Source organism: Phalangium opilio, unplaced genomic scaffold (assembly GCF_054372755.1).
Source record: "Phalangium opilio isolate 3A_F unplaced genomic scaffold, DU_Popi_V2 ptg000209l_1, whole genome shotgun sequence".
Lineage (NCBI taxonomy): Eukaryota > Metazoa > Arthropoda > Arachnida > Opiliones > Phalangiidae > Phalangium > Phalangium opilio.
Window position 1 is genome coordinate 618,761 of NW_028324217.1, and position 14,748 is coordinate 633,508.

At 36.4% G+C, this 14,748-nt stretch overlaps 1 protein-coding gene across 2 annotated transcripts in view; it reads left to right on the forward strand.

The window, feature by feature from the left end:
* The first annotated feature begins 3,553 nt into the window (after positions 1 to 3,553).
* LOC149618130 (glutamate receptor ionotropic, NMDA 2B-like) overlaps positions 3,554 to 14,748 on the forward strand; it is a 32,684-nt gene continuing 21,489 nt past the window's right edge. For both annotated transcript variants that reach the window (XM_089853978.1, XM_089853979.1), the window contains exon 1: positions 3,554 to 3,997. The gene's annotated coding sequence lies outside the window, so the exon portion shown is untranslated. The remainder of the gene's footprint in view (positions 3,998 to 14,748) is intronic.

The window sequence follows — 14,748 nt, forward strand, 5'->3', positions numbered from 1 at the left end:
ATTTATTTAAAAAAAAGTAAAAAAACGAAAGAAGCTATTTTAATTTAACTTTTTTATAATCCAATATTTGCGCATGGTGGAACAACTCGACGTCTCGCGCCTCATTTCGGAATCATTTCCCGCGAGAAAGTATCCCATTACTTTTAAAAAGGCACTCAATATTAAAACTACGTGCAATCTCGTTTTATTTTTTTTTTTTAATCTTCTTTAAGCCTTGGCTTCTTATTTTTTTTAAATTTTTTCATTCGCTTTTTGAATGTAAAAAAATAAAAGGTTTTTTCCAAAATGAAGAAGAATAAAAAGCCCTACTGACTCTCGAGCTCTAGAAATTGCTTAAATATTAACAGGATATAAGCCTATATATAAAAAAGTCTATTATTTATATAGAACCTCTAATCTTTACCCCGTTTTATTTCAACGAAAAAACTAAGCTCAAAATATTAAATTTAAAACGAAAAAGTAGTGCATACACTTTGTATAACGTTTCTGCATACGCTTATCTATAGAATGTAAAGTTTTTCTCTGTTAAAGTTAAATATAGTACCATAAGTTCATAAGATATGTTTCATCCATAAGTTTGTCACTAGTAACTTAGAAACTGGAGCTTGTCATGAAGTGAACAAGGTCTAATTATGAAGCAAAAAATATTATGTTGCCTAAATGAAGGCCCCATACAAACATATCACCCAAAGTAAGTAATTGAAGTTGGTAGCCAAGGAGGCATAAAAAATAGGTGTGTACTTGCTATTTATCCCGGTGTTGATGCTGTATACAGAGGAGCTAAGTTACTAACGTGCTAAGCTATATTAACTTCAGTTCCCTAGAGTGTAGTGTAGGCGGTTGGTAGTGCAGCTGACAGGACTGTTAACGCAAAGCAGATCTAGGGTCCGAGCCAAATCGTATTGATTCATACACACCCTCTCTCTCTCCTGTTTCCATCCATGTCTTGCTTCTCTAGAAGCTAAAGGTTAATGCAATCTCTATACGGGGTTCACCCTTTGCCCGGTTACGCTTCAGAAATAAATAAACTCGAAGTTACGGTACCGTTGTGTTGTGTTGTGTAACGCCGACAGCTAGGCAGCAGTAAAATACTAACATTGCAATTGGGACGTTACGTTTGATAACTTAGGGTTGTCGTAATTAATTTACTTTTGAAAAGGTACATACCTAGCTAAGTTCTAAGTTCATGATGATGTTATTGTTGTTGGGCCTGCTACCTGTCCATTGGTTTCTGCTATTGCTCATCTCATGTCTTAATCTCGTTACGGGCAACACGGCTAGAGAGGACGTGTACTCGAAGGTGAAAACTTGATTATTTTAATGTCTTTGAGGTTAGAAACTAAACTAAACTAAACCACGTATCAAGGTTAATTACTTAATTGGGTTTAGTTAAGGTTATCGTATTATATTATTTTAGTTGAACTATTTTAGTAGGCATACTTTAATTTAAAGAAATGGTTCTAATTCAATATTTAAATTGAAGTTCGAAGTTGGCTGCATGTCCCCGGGATTCAACGATCCGTAGTTTTCTAGAAATAACTACCAGGGATACGTAGTCGCCTGTGGAGTAAGAGCGAAGTCTGTTCGCCCCCTGGTGGACGGAGGAAATCTTGGGTTTGGGTAAAAGAAAAATAGAAGAGTTCACAGTGGAATAAAAAGGTCGAGAGAAGGCAAATGGTTCGTTTCGAGGGAAAGAAGTCCTTTAGGTTTCCTTAAAGATGGAAATTTCCTTTTCCATGGCCCCGAGCGCATCAGGACTAACACCCATCCACCAACCCTCCTTCTCCATTGCGAATCCTTGATCCTCAGCTTCCGAAAATACCAACGAGGAATCATTCCAGGAGTAACCGATCTTCGGAGGATATACAGGGTCTTCCTGAATTTTGCAAATCCAGTGGAAGGGATGGACTGATGCATCCACGGTTTCTTTCATTGGAAATCCCAGTCGAAATTTCGTTCCTCTTTTCTCGCTCGTTCCGAGTTGGTTCCGCTTGCTTGCCCATCTTGAATGCATCCAGATTTCCTCAGAGTTGCAACGCAACTGCACACCATTCGTCGCGCTGCCCCAATGGGAACCGGATAGCGTGTATCCTAGAGATTCCTTTATTACCCCCATAGTTACTTATAGATTTACTTAAAAGAGGGACGTCGCTTCGCAGCCCGATTCAAAACCACCTGACCATACATCCATCCAGGTCCTTTTCAATTCCGAATGTGTGTGTGCCAAGCCCGCATTCCTCATTGTCACCCTCTTTTACCGGAAATGTAAACAAGAATCTAGCTCACTTCCGGGGGAAAGGGTTAAGATCCTGTAATTAAGGTCTTTTCAACATCACTCCCTTTCCCACCCAAAACTCAATGGTATTTAAATTGTGTTGATGGATTGATTTCAATTTAATGACAGGTCGGTAGAGCAGACCTAAGTGTTCTTTTTTCAGGATTTATTTTGACCAATCAAGAGCCTTTCTTTGATATCTCGCGCAGTCTCCGTTCTCTAATTGGTCTAATGTACTGGAATTTTATTTAAAAAACATATTTAGCACACTGAAGCAGACGACGCGTCATTTCGACCCAGATTTGTCAGTTACAACTAGCGCGTTAACCCTCGGCGCTTGCATTGGGAATAATGTGGATTGGTCTGATTAAAGACAGTATTTATAATTAATAAATAAATCCAATTAATTATTTTACCGTAGTAATTAACTAACTACAATATAAAAACATTTATATTACATGACATTACCCTAACATTATTATCATTATTTTTGCAAAAACGGGGGTGTAATAGAAAGGGAAGTGCTTAACCCTTTTTCTGGCTATCACATAAAAGGACTGGATTACAAAGAGGAAGGATGGGTCTCTATTGAACCCGGTACTAAAAAGGGTTAAGACCTCAGAGGGTTAAGAGGTTTCTAACACGTACAAGAGTCGTAAAAACTCTGGAGTCCACTCGTAATTATAATAGCTTTATTTGGGAGTAACACACCTTTTCCATTGTCTTATTTCATCGTGTCCCGATTAATGTAACCTCTAGTATTTAGGATCGTTGCAGGATAGGGGACAATTACGGCTATCATATACTCTGTATCTCTTACGAAACCAGAATTGTAGTAATACTCCAAATACTCTAAATTTGATAGGACGCGCTTCGTGTGCCGACTCTTCCAGTTTTTCCACGCGATCAAATCAAACCCTCTTCAGACGTACTCAAAATAATCCAAAGTCCGCAGTTTTTTTATGTCAAAAGTTAAACCAAATCTCATTGGTATGAAACGCTAACCATGCCCATACACAGTTTAAGAACCAAATAATAATTTTTACATCACGTCTGAAGAGGGTATAACACATAATTATTACCGATGCAAAAACAATGCTGGGATATAGTTCATTTAATTGACACTAGGGGGAGCTTCTCTCGCCACCACCAACCCAACGGTTGTTCCCCCTTCCTACCCATCAGCATCAGTAGAAACGAGGGCTAGCTCAGCCTCTCGGAATCCCCATCTCCCCGAGAAGTTGGTTGGTATACGAGAGAACTTTAGAGGAGGGATGAAGAGCAGCGACGGCACTCTGCGGATGCAGCGGGGATGAGAGAGAGAGAGAGAAGATCGAGGGAAGAAAATATCTTTCATATCATTCACTAGAAGCCGGGCATCAAGCCAGGCGCGGTACATCGGGACAACACGCCACGCCATCGCGTTAGTGGCTAGCTATACCAACTTGACCCATACCCTAGTCTAGCCTAGCCCGCTCCTGAACTAGAACTAACGCGTAAAATTAGAACTAAATATCATAATATAACAAATTAATATTATATATATTATATGTAAAAAGATAATTATTTTCTATATTTCTTTTATTTTTTTCAAAAGTTTTTTACGTATTTTTGGTCGGAACTTTGAACTGAACTTTTCCTTATTGTGCGCGTAAAAATTATTTCAAAGATTGTGTCCAGTTTTCCGGTATCGTTCAAGAATTCGTTCAAGTAACGTTTTTGGTGAGTATCATCGCGTATGTCTTAATTATTTCTCATTATTTTTGAACTATTTTGATTTATTTATATTATAATTATGTTTATATTTAGTTAAAATATATAAATTTCAAATTTAGTTGAATATTTATTACGTAACATACATATTTTTTTAAATTTGGTGAAGTATTTGTAAAGTTCTTTTTCTATATAGTTTGCACCTAACGGGGTTTAATATTATCTCCAAGATATGGTAGAGTGTTTTCAAAAGATGTTTAGTATAGCATTTTAGCGACGGAATTTACGTTACCACTTAAACACTATAAAGTTAAGAACATTCGCAATCGATATGAAGCTATTTTCAAATTCAGAATTCATAGCTTTTGTAATATTAGCATATAAATAAAATTTTACGACTTTTTCAGAATATATCACCTCTATGTTAACAGTAACAACAAAAGTTCAATATAAATTTCACTAAATATTCACTATATTTCACTCGCAAACATTGTCCGGTCCAAGTATCTAAAATTAGGCCTAACTAGGCTATAATCCTTATCTTAATTAAGCACATATAACTTAATTACGGGTCGTTAAGAGCGCAAAATAGGCTTATAGCAATTACCGTTATTTTTAACGGCGGAACTAGGCTATAGTTGCAGTATTTTTTAGCAAAATTAAACTATTCTTTTAGTCGGCGCATTTTCATTAGCTAAATAGCGTTGGTATAGCTTTTTTACAAAACAAACTAACTTCCCCATCTGAATACCTCATTTAATACAGCAAATATATTGTATCTTAGCGCTTTTGCACGACGCATTTAAAGCAGTTTTGAAGTTAAATTCCCCTTTCTCCGGAAGAAGAGTGGAAGTAAAGTAAAAACGGACCCTTTCCTCAAATATCATAGCAAGCGCTAAAACGATTTATGTTCGGGTTGTAACTTTATACCAGCGTCTTAACCCTTTCATCTTAAAGGAAGGGTCTCGTAAAAATTCATTTGAATATTTTTTCTACCCCCAAAATTGATTAAAATAATTAGGTAAACTTTTTAACTTAGTTGCTTGAATAGAATAGGAAAATTTTCATTAGGATATAATTAAAATTTAACGAAGTCACGTGCTAGTTTATATTAATTAAATTTAATTTAATTAAATCTGAAATTATTATTTGCTATTTGAATATTGTAGATCAATTTAGTTTTTGTATTAGACTTGACCTTTATCAAATTCATCTCAAACGGAAACCTAATCTTTTGGAATATATTTTGGACCCTTCTCAGATATTAAGACATTTGCATTGTCATATTCATATTAATTTTCTCTTTAATTATATTTTGGGCTTCCAATAAAAACTAACTTACTAATTAATAACTGTCTAGATTAGCGTCTTATTAAGAACAGTTAGAGTATTTTAGTATAAGTATTTTCAAACCCAAAATCTTAATCGGCCAATTTAGGTTGACTTTTGAAACTAAAGGGGTTCTAGAATCTAGACGCAACCTCATATTTTTGAGGGTGTAGGATCGCGGTTATGAATTGGCCGGTAACTGGATATTCCTTTGAACTTTGACCCGAGTCGCGTATATCACATCACGCTAGTGCACTTTCTCTAACGTAAACAGAAAAGAAATTGGACGTGTTAGATTTCGGTTGCACTCGAATTTAAAGCCAACTAGCGGAGAGAAAGAGAGAGCTCTGGACATATCTGGTGTTATATTATGGAAAAATGGATGCCCTGGCTTCTCCAGTAGCTTCATCTTTTAAGTAGGTCCCCCTCTACGATCTCCAATTTCGAACTTTAACGCCCACGGCTTCGTTTCAACGACAATTTCTCAGCCATCTATCTGGATAAGCTGTGTTTAAATTGGATCGGATCTAGTTTCACTATAGCTTAGAAGGAATTCACTGTGAAGTTTCATAAGTCATCGGTTGCATTGAGGTGCCATTTTCAAATGCCTGGGTTTATACACTAGCAACCAAATTAATGGTCCATCATGATCGTAGTAACATTCTACAACACTGTCAACAACCACCGAATTTATGGTTCATTATAATAGGTATAGGGGGGAACCTACTAGATTGTAGTAAGATAATACTATTTTCAAGTTGACCCTGAATCTACGATCTCCCTACTTCAATCACTTCAAAATTGCAAGCTCCAGTTTCTAAGTTACCAGAATTTACAAACTTATATTGGAACATATCTTATGAACTTATGGTAATATCTAAATGAGGTATTTTCAAGTTGACCCTGAATCTATGACCTACTTCAATCATTTCAAAATCACAAGCCCCAGTTTGTCATGACCAGAATTTACAAACTTATATTGAAACATATCTCATGACCTTATGTTAATATCTAAATGAGGTTTTCATATCTCCGACTTATATGCCTACAGAATACTTGGAATAATCTTCTCACTCGGGTTAATTAACTTCTGTTAATGAAGCAATTAGAAGCCCGATAGAGTGAATTAGAGAAATTGATAGTCCGGGCAAGCCAGTATGCCGATGGCCACTCTATAATAGACACAAATTTAATTTGTAAATTGTTGTTACGACAGAGAATATATCTAGGCAATAAGTTATTGCAAGGACTCAAGGACTCCCTCCTGTCGATGATCGGAAATCAACAAACACACAAGGCGAGCAATTAGAAACTCATTTGTTAATTGTTAATGAAGTCAAAACAATATGAATTAGAATAAATAATTAATTACTGTTTTCAGGAATTAGAGTCTAATGAACTTAAGGTGTTCCAAGAAAAAGGCAGGACCGACGAACAGAGGAAAGTACTAGAGCACAAAATTAAAAAGCTCGCAACAAGTCCACTGGAGTCGTAAATGCAACCCATTGACGTCATCGTATAAATTTAAAATAAGTTCATATTTAAATATGTAACACCACATTTTATGTGTACATAAAACTAGAAGAAAATGGATTTTTAAGCCCTTAGCGCAACCTAGAATTTATACATAAAGCACAAAACGAGGGGGTGTTAGGCCTTGGTTAGTTGCGCAAATATAAAGAATGCAAACTTTAAGCCTTGGCATGATGAGGAGGAGAAAGGATTTCATAAGCTTCGCAGCCTACCTTATCTTAATTCCGTCGCTGGTAGCTCGTCTTTTTTCAATAAAAACAGGCCTCAACTGATATTACAACAGCAGATGGTGCGTAGAAACACAAAAAATAGAGGCACCAGGACCCAGAGACCTAGGCCTAACGCTAAGCCTTTGCCTGGCGAAATGTTTTTAACCAAACTATGGCTTAACAAAGAAAAATATTCGCATCGCATCTAGGTTAGGTATAGGAGTTTTAATCCGTTGTGCAGCTGAGTTTGACGCCGCTGTTTCGACAGCGATATGCCGGGTTCGTGTTACGAAAACTCCAAGCTTCTTTTACTGCATGGCGAGTTACGTTTCAACACTTCTTTTGGGTGAGCCAAGCCTTAGGTCTTAGAGACGTTGACGTTGGTTTGAAATTATCAATTCATGATAGAAGTTATCTCGGTGGGTCATGGTTTAAAATAAGTATTTGTTTGCGTTGAAAAGTAAACTAACCATGCATAAACCAATTTTAAAATATTTATTTTGTCGTTAAGGTAATGGTTTTAAGATCAATGGCTTTGCTATGCTGGTTTTTGGTTCATTTCAAGTCGGGTTCTAATATCGCGGATGGTTTTTATCAAAGCGTACAAGAAGCCCATTCAACTTTTAAAAGTATACAGGGTGTTCTTCCTAAAAGGGAGCCTGGTAATTATAGGACCGAAGTATTGTACATGAGTGTGATGCGTGGATGGTTCTATGGGAAATCAACTGAATTTTGAGGGTTGAAAATGTTAAATGTAACTTTCTTCTATGATCAGCCCTTAGATTTTGATTGAGCCCCCCACAAGGGATGCATGAACCCCCTAACCCACACGTTACGAATGAACATGGAAGTGTATTACTTGTGTTAGGGGAGGTCTTTTCCCAGAACCATCCGCACTGTACGTACTTCGAACCCACCGGCCACCCTGCAACTACTCGAGATGAGTTGAGAACCCTTAAAATTTAAAGAAAATACACAAATGCAGACGCGAAGCCATAAACTAAACCAAAATCTTAACGTGTAGTTCGCCGTAAACGCCAAAGATAACAAAACAAAATACTAATCATCATTTCAAACAGAAGTAAATAAAGCTAAAAAGTAAAAAAAATTATCATAATTCACGTTACCCCTTAGATAAGCACCGATATTAACGTACGTGGTTTCCATTCGTCATTTCAAACATAACCTCCGATTGGTTATAAACGATAGCTAACCCAATAAGATAACAACGCGTATTCCAATCTCGGTCTGATATATTTCTGGTACACGAGGGCTAGGAGAAGGGAGGGAGGCTTCGCAAATTATGATTCACAAAGTCCTAGATTACTCGGGTCGCCAGACCAAGGCTTAAGGGGGGATAGTATCATTATCAAGACTATCCTCCAAGATAAATATGGGCATTAAACGTAAAGCATCCACGTTCCGCGTAGGATTTTCGACCTTATAATGGGGTGGTCCTAATTGAGGTGGATTGTCTGCCGGCATATCTCTGTCTGGCTTGACGCTTTATCTGGATCTTATCGTAAGTTACAAATTGCCATCGGAGTCCCTAGGATTTCTATATAATATCCATCTTTCATAAATAAGTTATTATTGCCCAAGTTTTACAAGAAAACGAATATGATGGAAGGTGCAATCGCGAATGACCACTGTCTATCTCGTACAGGGTGTTTCATCCTAAAGGGAGGGTAGTTATAGGACCGAACTACTGTGGGAAATAAATTTCGAGTCCAAAATGTAACTACTATGACCCATAACGCGAGTTACGATTAGGTCCCATAAAACACACTCGATGCGATGGAACGCAGCTAGGGTAGGTCGGTTCTACCACCATTGTTGAGTACCACCCTGACCTTTAAGAGCCAGCCACAAATGACGTAATAATAATTTAGACCCTCCAGTCCCTCCTTATCTGAACACGCCTTCGGGTCAAACCTCATTATCGTTGCAAACGCATTAAGATACGAACTTGGGATCTAGATTAGTTAACTTATGAGACGCGAGGGCGCAGTATATCCAAAAATAGCATTGGCAAGAAGTTAAAGGGGAAAAGAATGACAACGATTGTTAATAGAAAAATAAAATATGGCAGACAGACAACCATAGCCTTCTTTCAAGTTCGTTAAACTATACTACAGAAAGTGTAGGCGCAATGTTAAACAACGTTAAAATGAAAAGCAGTCCTTGGGTATATATAAAGATATTTTGAACTGAATAGAAGTATAAATAATGCCAAAAATTCTCTGTCTCTCTTTCTTTCTCTTTAAAATCTTTTTTATACTTCAAAGATGTTTTCCAAGTTTTGTCTTCAAAGGTTTTGGGGGCTAAAAATATGTGACAATTTAAGACGGGAAGTACAAACAAAAATGCAACGGGGATTTACTCGGAACTCGTGTAATCCTTTACAATATACGAGACCAAAAGGAGAGAGAGAGAAAAATAAATCTTGTAAAAGTTGTCAAACTGGAAGAAATTTATTCAAATACATATTCCTTAAGCCTAAAAAATTAGACTTCAAAATAATTCTCTATAGTCCTTCAGCGGCTTGGAAGCGAATAAATCGGCAGTATATTTATCAGCATAGCTATTACAGATGAGTAATCAGTTGTAACACGGCTTAAACTTCAGTCTTAACGCAATTTGGCAACGTCCTAGTACGAATAATCGATCAAAACGAAGCGTCAATCATTCTCTAGGCCTTGTCTCGGTCGAAAAGGCCTCAAATATTCTCTGGCGACTCTCGCTCGACCAGACATAGCTGATTACTTAAAACATGGTCTAAAATGTCAACGAGCTAAGCCTCGTCATATATAACTTACAGACGTACGGACTTAATCCTAAGTACAACTCGAAATAGAGTAAGCTCGTAACGAATCAGAGGCAAATCCGTACTTAGAGCTGTAGTCTAGACGCCAATGAAACATGGCAAGGCCTAAAACGTCAACGTTAAGCCTTGGCGCGTAGCGAAAAGGTTAAACGCAATAGGAACTAAGCCTTGTAAGTACTCGAAGCAAAGCTCGTGACGTAGCGATTCTAAACACCGCGATGATTTTAATAAACGTAGGCCTTGGCTCACGCACGAACTAAGCCTTGTAAGTACTCTATAGACAAAGCTGGTGACGTAACGATTTTAAACGCAATAATTACAGTAACCCTAAACCTTTAAAATTTAATTGAGATATCAAATAATGAAACGTGACTAGGCCTAAATTGTTAACGCTAAGCCTTGGTGCATGACGAAAAGGTTACATACACGTAATACGAACTAACTAAGCCTTTAAGTACTCTAAGCAAAGCTGATGACGTAGCGATTCTAAATACCGTGATTACGGTAACCCTAAACCTATCAAATTAAATTAAATTAAGGTGAAATATTGAATGCACGATATCGTTAATTTAATATATACAAATTCGAGCTAAATACGATGCCATAATGTCTCTCTCTAAAGCGTAATCCATACGTATCAGGAAATGGATAGTAGACCATGCAGGCAAGGGTTATAATTAGTTTGCAACCTTAGACGACCTATAACCCATTCTCGCCGAGACCATAAAACATTCCCGAATTAGGCATAGTATCCCACCGTGAATTGAGAAATAATGGATGCCAACTCAAAACTTTGCTAACCCTTTAATTACCAAGGCAAGGAAAGGGGGGATGGGGGCGCCTTGGGTTTTGATTAATTAATGGATGGTGTATTAGACCCATGGAAAAACCACCGACTTCCTGAATTAAAGGGATCCTGAAGTAATGTCAAATTAAAAACTATTTATACCTTCAGAAGAATAAAATAGATTGAAGGAATTTGTATGGTTGGTTTCAGTGTCCCTTTAAATGCAACCCTTTATACGAAATCTATCTTAAAGTCGATGTAGTTTTGTGGCTCGAAATATATATATATCTTGGGATTTTAAGGAGTATACAGTTAGCTTGAGCTTGATTTATGGGAAATATATGAAGTTTCTTTTAAGCAGCTTTTTTGAAAAATGAAATTTAGGTTAGGAAAATTTATCATAAGCTCGCCCCAATTCTCCCTTATTTAATGATTTCATTTCGTGTAAGTCAAGTATTGTTTAAAAAGGTCTCCTTAAAAGGATTAGCTTCTAATGCTAATTAATTAATCAAAGTGTTTAATTATTTAATTTATAGATCATTAACACTTTGATCAATTAAGGGCAAATAAAAATAACGTACATTAAGTAATTAGTTGTAGTCAAACAGCAAAATTATGGTTTCCAAGAATTGATATTAATTTCTATTGGTTCATTGGCTTGATAGCTAATAACTAATTGCTCTAATTTAAATATTACCATCTTATCATTTGTTATTTTTTCTAAAAGATGAGTTAAAATAGTCAAAATTGTAACTACTGACAAACTTATGAGGCATATCTTATGAACTTATGCCAATATCAAAAGTAGATTCATGCATTTTCCTCAAGTACACCAGGGCATCAAGGTACTCTTCTAATATCAATTAAAAATTGCCCAATTAAACAAATAAAACCACATAATTTTTAATTAGTCTCTTAATTCAACAATGTACAAACCTACCCTACCTTACTTGAATCTATAACTTTTTCTTCTTCTCTTAGCTAATAATTCAAACACTCAAACAATCTTCGAGATGTACCAAAATTTTAATTAGAGACCTCATCAAACATAATCAAGTCGTTCGAGAGTCCCTCGAGGGATTTATAGGCATGCCCTCTCTCTCTCTTTATAAAGAAGTTCTAAAGTAAAACTCGGGCCTAACCAATAAGGAACAAGCTCTTTTAATCAAATGGGTCTTAGTCTTATAAGAGAAAGATTCTCATTTACCAACTACACTGTATACACCTGCGCGGACTTCTTTGCCCCATGCAACAAATAAAAACGTCTTACAACTTTTTCTAACTCTAGAAATTAAGATACCTAAGCACCAGCTTGCGTTTTGGAAGGCAATATAACGCCGATATTATTAATTATATTTGAGCTAAAAATGAAAATGAAATGAAGTTTCCGTAGATGGATATTTACGTTGAGTTATTTATGTTAAAGTCGGTATTTACTTTGGGTTTCTTACGACTTGCAGGAATGGAGAACAGAGCAATTAATATCTGGGCGCGCGTCAAAGTCCCGGACGGACCCCCTTCCACGTGACGGGAGGGGGGGGGGTGGTATGAATGAAAGAAGAGGCGGGAGGGTCATAGTGATAGAGGTAAAAAGGAATTACGTCACTATTTTTCGCCGTCCCCGTCAGCAACGTCATCAAAACGTAGTTTAAAACTGAGCAGCCAATAAGATAATTTAAACTTTTCGTTACATTACGTGTTGGAGGGAGGGGCCCTATCTATACTGGGTGGTATATGAGTCGGAATAACTGAAGTAAATACTAACCGTTCCGTTCTCCATTCCTAATTCTAAAATTAAATCTATCCCTGCAAATACTTCTTCCCTGTGAACTTCTTTAGCAGCGTGGTGAAGTATTTCTGGGGTTTTTTTTCTACAATTGACTCTTGTTGTTCATGATCACTTGTGTTTAGGGCTGGTCATAGAAGTAATAGAACATTTTAGACTCAAAATTCAGTTGTTTTCCCATAGAACCATCCCATCCAACTCATGTACATACATCACTCCCATAATTACCTACCGTGTTCCATTTTCCTACAAATCATCAACCACAAAGGTTTGAAAAATTACGGGAAGCATTTCTCGTAGGCATAAAAAATGAATTCGAATTTCAGCTTGAAAAAACAAGAAAATCATAACAATAACAATACATTCTTTTTAAGACATTTTAAAGCATTATTCTCAAAACGATCATTGTATAATATATATGGGGAATAATAAAAGAAATCTTTTTGTGTGTCCTTTATATTATTACGATAAATTTAAAAAGGCACCAGCGAATATCTTGCTGGAATATTATGATTTGAACCCCTTTTTATAAAAATATTACACGATGAACAAACTGAATAAGCTAAGAATTCCCAAGGTTTTTCTTCTCTCATAAAGGAAAAATAATACGCGAGTTCTTATTTCTTATTTCTAAAGCTATCTCGGTACAAATATGATATACATTTTTATCTTGAGGACAGTAAATTTTTAAAAGCGAGGTTTGATAAAAGAAAAACACGATGTTCCAAAGTCAAACAAGGCCGTTCAAGAGAGTTAAAAACCGTGGGCAGAGTTTCCCTGTCTATGTAGACGCACTGTCACGTTGTTTTTACAACTTTTAAATGCTTAATTACTAATCAGGGGTTGTACGTAACGGCTTATGGGTTCTAGAGAAGGACGTGCTAAACATAATTTCTACTGCGGTTCACCTACTCAATCAGTTTTAACGAACCTTAATTAATTTCCCACGTGTTGGTTTTAGCCAGCCAATCAGGTTCTTTTTCTATTTAGATCCTTACTACTACTACTTATTTGTTATTTAGAACCTAACTCGTTAAAACTTGGGGCTATCCTCCATGTTATGTTATATAAGGGAAAGTTAGTAACAAGTACTTTTTCTCTTCTTTAATGGTACAATGGTACTTATTCGAGCAAGTAGAAATTGGACTATAAATCTATAAGAGATCTTGCAACCTTAAGAGAAATCATTGATTTAATGTTTCTTTCAAGGACAGAAATAGGGACAAGGCGGGACCATGCCGTTTTTGGGAGAAAATAAAAAGAAAAAAGAACACTGGAAAATAGTTGTCCCTTCCCCCGGGGCAGTAACTGTATATTTATCATTGCCTTGTTTGAAATAATTAAATCCAAAGTTATTAAAAACCGTAGAAACTAATTAAAGTGTCCTGAAACAATAAAGTTATTTCTCAAATTACATAAACATAAGAGGGATTTCAGTTAGCTGATTACTACGTCACACCCTCCTAAGTCTTAGAAACTAACGGTTCTTGCAGCCATATTGGTGGATCTCGGCTCTCCTACCAAATTAAACCCACCACTATGGCTAATTTAATCATCTCTCTAAACTTGTACTCTAACCCCTCGACTCCAACACTTGGGGTATAGTACGGAATGTAACTTGAGCCATCTAATGCTACTTAAATCCCAGTTGAGAATATAACTTCACGTTTAATTTACTTTTAGTCCTTTCTTCTAAGTTCTATGAAGGCATAAGAACCGACCTCATTTTTCAAGCTAAGAGAATATTTTTCTTTTTAAGTCGAAGCTGAATTTTCTGTCATCCTTAAGTATTTTTAACCGTACCTTACATTCCGCCATTAAAGGAATGATTCAATGGATCAATAGTTAACTGTACTACTCTATTAAATAATTTAGTGGACAGGTTAAGCTATGGAACAATTTGACAAGCAATATTATAAAAAAAACCCTTTCCAATAAGGCCGGGTCCTCCTAGACAAGTACACCCTTAGGTAAACGATTAGTCTTATCAAAGGTTCATAAGATACGTTCCATAAGTTTGTCACTGGTAACTTAGAAACTGGAGCTTGTAATTTTGAAGTGAGTGAGGTAGGTCATAGATTCCTGGTGAGGCGCTTCTGTCAAATTTGGGCTTAGTAAGTTCAGACTAAATAGGACCTAGATGGAACTTGGTCCTGCAAAATTAATTAACCACCACCGAGTGTAGTTAGGACTTCAATTGACTCGCTTAATTGTCGTTCTCCTTCTCGAACTAGTTATCTCGAGTACTGTAAGTCTCTCAGTAGCATTACGAACTTGAATAAGTAGTGC